Source organism: Schistocerca serialis, chromosome 2 (assembly GCF_023864345.2).
Source record: "Schistocerca serialis cubense isolate TAMUIC-IGC-003099 chromosome 2, iqSchSeri2.2, whole genome shotgun sequence".
Taxonomy (NCBI): domain Eukaryota; kingdom Metazoa; phylum Arthropoda; class Insecta; order Orthoptera; family Acrididae; genus Schistocerca; species Schistocerca serialis.
The window spans coordinates 1,107,343,671-1,107,348,412 of NC_064639.1; the positions used below are offsets into that span (position 1 = coordinate 1,107,343,671).

Genomic DNA, 4,742 nt, shown 5'->3' on the forward strand with positions numbered 1-4,742 from the left:
CCCAGCTCTGAGATTTACCTGTTTCTAACGACGCTCTCATTGTCTCTACACCTGAGCTCGCGTGGAATGGAGACGGTCAACTAGCCAGACTGGCCACGAAGAGCCCTTAGCCCTGGGCTAGCTAGTGTTCAGCCGTGCAACAAATACACCTTACCTCATAGCAGCTCTAGGCGGCGGATTATCTCGCCTACATACGCACAATGTTATAAGACCTAAATCGAAAGAAGCCTTGGAAGTAGACGACTTCCGTCAGAACCACTGATAACCTTGCGAGGGGGGGGGGCGGGGGGGGGGGGGGGGTAGCCATGACAAACCTCTTCCATCTGCGATGCAAGATGGGTGAGACAGGCGAAATACTCTCAGACTTCAACGAAAATATAATAATTGAAATGACAAAGAAAGCAGGTGCTGACAGGTATGAATATTACCGAACCATCAGTTTAATAAGTCATCGCTGCAAAATACTAACATGAAGAATTCTTTACAGAAGAACTGAAAAACTTGTAGAAGCCAACCTCGGAAAAGGTCAGTTAGGATTCCATAGAAATGTAGGAACACGCGAGGCACTACTGACCTGCGACTTCTGTTATAAGATAGGAAAAGCAAACCAATGTTTATAGCATTTGTAGACATAGAGACAGCTTTTCACAGTGTTGACTGGAATACTCTTTGAAATTCCAAAGGTGGCAGGGGTAAAATACAGGAATTGAAATGTTATTTACAAGTTGTACAGAAACCAGGCACCAGTTATAAGAGTCGAGGGCCGTGAAAGAGAAGCAGCGGTTGAAACACTCCCTGTTAAACCCGCCGTTATTGACCAGTGGATTATAGCCTAACAGTTTACAATAGTTTGACCGTGTGCAACCGATAAAGGCTGATCGATTAATATTTGCACGAGAGTTGCTTCGTATCAAATCCAACAAAACTAATTAGGATGTCAGGTACTTGTTGTTAATGTTCTAAATCTTTTGTCTAACCAGCACGAATAAGGCAGTTACTCCCTTCGTCTGACGGTTAACTCATCACAGGTCGCCTATTAATGTCGTCACACGCCAGTATTCTTCATGTGGCACTGAATGCACAATCCTCACTGCAATCCAAATCGTGGGTATCCGGCGCGGTTGTCACGTAATCACGGTGCACAAATGAACACTTAAACACATCACACAAATCACTCAGTTAACGCCATTTGCGTATTTGCTGGATGTCAGGCCCACGGCTTTGGGTGGCCGACGTAGCCGTTAAACAATTGTAAACGCGGTCGGCCGTCCTGCCGAAATCCACCCTGCTCGCTTAGCAGCCAGCAGCTTACTTGCTCGGAGTCTCAACACTGACTGCCCTCTGGCGCATTGGGCGCTCGACTATCGATAGTACTTACTGCGACCTGCGTGAGGTAAAGATACATTGTTCTCCGTACTCAATGGACGGTTGACCCCATGCATGGTTTAGAATGGAGTGAGACAGTGTTGTAGATTATCCCCCATGTTATACAATTTGCACACTGAGTAAGCAGTAAAAGAACCAAAGAAACATTTGGAGTAGTTATTAAAGTCCAAGGAGAAAAAATAAAAACTTTAAGGTTTGCCGATGATATTACAATTCTCTCAGATACGGCAAAGGTCTTGTAGGAATAATATGAAAGGAATGAAAAGTGTCTTGAAAGGACAATATAAGAGGAACATCAACAAAAGTAAAACAGGAACATTGGATTATAAGCGAATTACACTACTGGCCATTAAAATTGCTACACCACGAAGATGACGAGCTACAAACGCGAAGTTTAACCTACAGGAAGAAGATGCTTTGATATGCAAATGATTAGCTTTTCAGAGCATTCACACAAAGTTGGCGCCGGTGGCGACACCTACAACGTGCTGACATGAGGAAAGTTCCAAACCGATTTCTCATACACAAACAGCAATTGACCGGCGTTGCCTGGTGAAACGTTGTTGTGATGCCTCGTGTAAGGAGGAGAAATCCGTACCATCACGTTTCCGACTTTGATAAAGGTCGGATTGTAGCACATCGCGACTGCGGTTTATCGTATCGTGACATTGCTGCTCGCGTTGGTCGAGATAGAATGACTGTTAGCAGAATATGGAATCGGTGGATTCAGGAGCGTAATACGGAACGCCGTGCTGGATCCCAACGGCCTCGTATCACTAGCAGTCGAGATGACAGGCATCTTATCCGCATGGCTGTAACGGATCGTGCAGCCACGTCTCGATCCCTGAGTCAACAGATGGCAACGTTTGCAAGACAACAACCATCTGCACGAACAGTTCGACGACGTTTGCAGCAGCAGGGACTATCAGCTTGGAGACCATGGCTGCGGTTACCCTTGACGCTGCATCACAGACAGGAGTGCCTGCGATGGTGTACTCAACGACGAACCTGGGTGCACGAATGGCAAAACGTCATTTTTTCGGACGAATCCAGGTTCTGTTTACAGCATCATGATGGTCGCATCCGTGTTTGGCGACATCGCGGTGAGCGCACATTGGAAGCATGTATTCGTCATCGCCATACTGGCGTATCACCCGGCGTGATGGTATGGGGTGCCATTGGTCACACGTCTCTGTCACATCTTGTTCGCATTGACTGCACTTTGAACAGTGGACGTTACATTTCAGAAGTGTTACGACCCGCGGCTCTACCCTTCATTCGATCCCTGTGAAACCCTACATTTCAGCAGGATAATTCACGATCGCATGTTGCAGGTCCTGTACTGGCCTTTCTGGATACAGAAAATGTTCGACTCCTGCCCTGGCCAGCACATTCTCCAGATCTCTCACCAATTGAAAACGTCTGGTCATTGGCGACCGAGCAACTGGCTCGTCACAATACGCCAGCCACTACTTCTGATGAACTGTGGTATCGTGTTGAAGTTTCATGGGCAGCTGTACCTGTCCAAGCTCTGTTTGACTCAATGCCCAGGCGAATCAAGGCCGTTATTACGGCCAGAGATGGTTGTTCTGTGTACTGATTTCTCAGGATCTTTGCACCCAACTTGCGTGATAATGTAATCATGTGTCAGTTCTAGTATAATATATTTGTCCAATGAATACCCGTTTATCATCTGCATTTCTTCTTGGTGTAGCAATTTTAATGGCCAGTAGTGTAAATCAAGTGACGCTGTGGGATTAGAATGAGAGACAACGAAATTAATAAATGAGTTTTGCTATTTAGGCAGCAAAATAACTGATGATGGCCAAAGAATAGAGGATATAAAATGTAGACTAACAATCGCAAGGTATACGTCTCTGGAGAAGAGTAATTTGTGAACATCGAAAACAGATTCAAGTGCAAACTGGTTTTTAAGAAAGAATTTGTATGGAGTGTAGCCGTGTAACGAAGAGAAATAAGCATGTTAAACAGTTTAGACAAGAAGAGAATATAAACTTTTGCAGTTCGTTGCTACAGAAGAATGTTGATTAGATGGGAAGATCACGTAACTAATGAGTTACTACTGCATAGAATTCTAGAGAAAAGATATTTGTGGTATAACGTGATTAGCAGAAGGGAGCAGTTGATAGGACGCCTTCTGAGACATCAAGGAATCACTATTTTAGAACTGAAGGGAAACATGGGGAGGGGGGGGGGGGTAAAAATCGCAGAGCATGTAGGTTGCAGTAGTTATTCAGAGATGAAGACGCTTATACAGGATGGAGTAGCATGGAGAGCTGTATCAAACCAGTCTCCGGACTGAGAACGCAACAACACATATATACTGAGATGACAAAAGTCATGCGATACCTCCCAATCTCTTGTCAGACGTCCTTTTACCCAGTGTAGTGTAGCAACTCGACGTAGCCTGGACTGAACGAGTCGTTGGCAGTCCCCTGCAGAAATACTAGGCCATGCTGCTTCTACAGCAGTCCTCTATTGCGAAAGTCTGTCGGAACAGGATTTTGTATGCGAACTGACCTCTCCATTATGTCCCATAAATGTACGGTAGGATTCATGTCAGACGATCTGGGTGGCCAAATTATTCGTTCGAATTGCCCAGAATGTTCTTCAAACCAGTGGCGAACATATACTAAGATGGTATCTGTTCTTTCGGACATGTCCACATTCTCAACGTATTGTCGGACATGTCCGAAAGAACAGATACCATCTTAGCATATATATAGTTAAGGCTCACCGGCCACTTGACCATCCTCTTCTTCTGTGCGAATGCACAAACAGTGCCCGAACTCTTACGGGAATCGGCAACGCCCCGCGAGTAATGAGTGTAATGGGCGGGGGCACTACGAATGTAGTGCGGGACAATACGTTGAGAATTTAGGTTTCGCGGGAGGCGTGCCAGAGATAAATCCCTGCAGTCGCGCTATCCTCTGTGTCCTCGGTGGCTCAGATGGACAGAGCGTCTGCCATGTAAGCAGGAGATCCCGGGTTCGAGTCCCGGTCGGGGCACACATTTTCATCTGTCCCCGTTGACGTATGTCAACGCCCGTAAGCAGCTAAGGGTGTTCATTTCATTGTAATTGCAGTGGTGAACAGTTGTGGCCGACTGATATGGCGCATTGTCATCAATGAAATGGTTCAAATGGCTCTGAGCACTAAGGGACTTAACATCTGTGGTCATCAGTCCCCTAGAACTTAGAACTACTTAAACCTAACTAACCTAAGGACATCACACACATCCATGCCCAAGGCAGGATTCGAACCTGCGACCGTAGCGGTCACGCGGTTCCAGACTGAAGCGTCTAGAACAGCAAGGCCACACCGGCCGGCTGTCA

At 46.1% G+C, this 4,742-nt stretch overlaps 1 non-coding gene across 1 annotated transcript; it reads left to right on the forward strand.

Moving 5' to 3' along the window:
* The first annotated feature begins 4,342 nt into the window (after window positions 1-4,342).
* Window positions 4,343-4,416, forward strand: Trnat-ugu (transfer RNA threonine (anticodon UGU)). Its single transcript has one exon. It is a non-coding gene; the product is annotated as a tRNA-Thr (tRNA).
* Window positions 4,417-4,742: the final 326 nt, after the last annotated feature.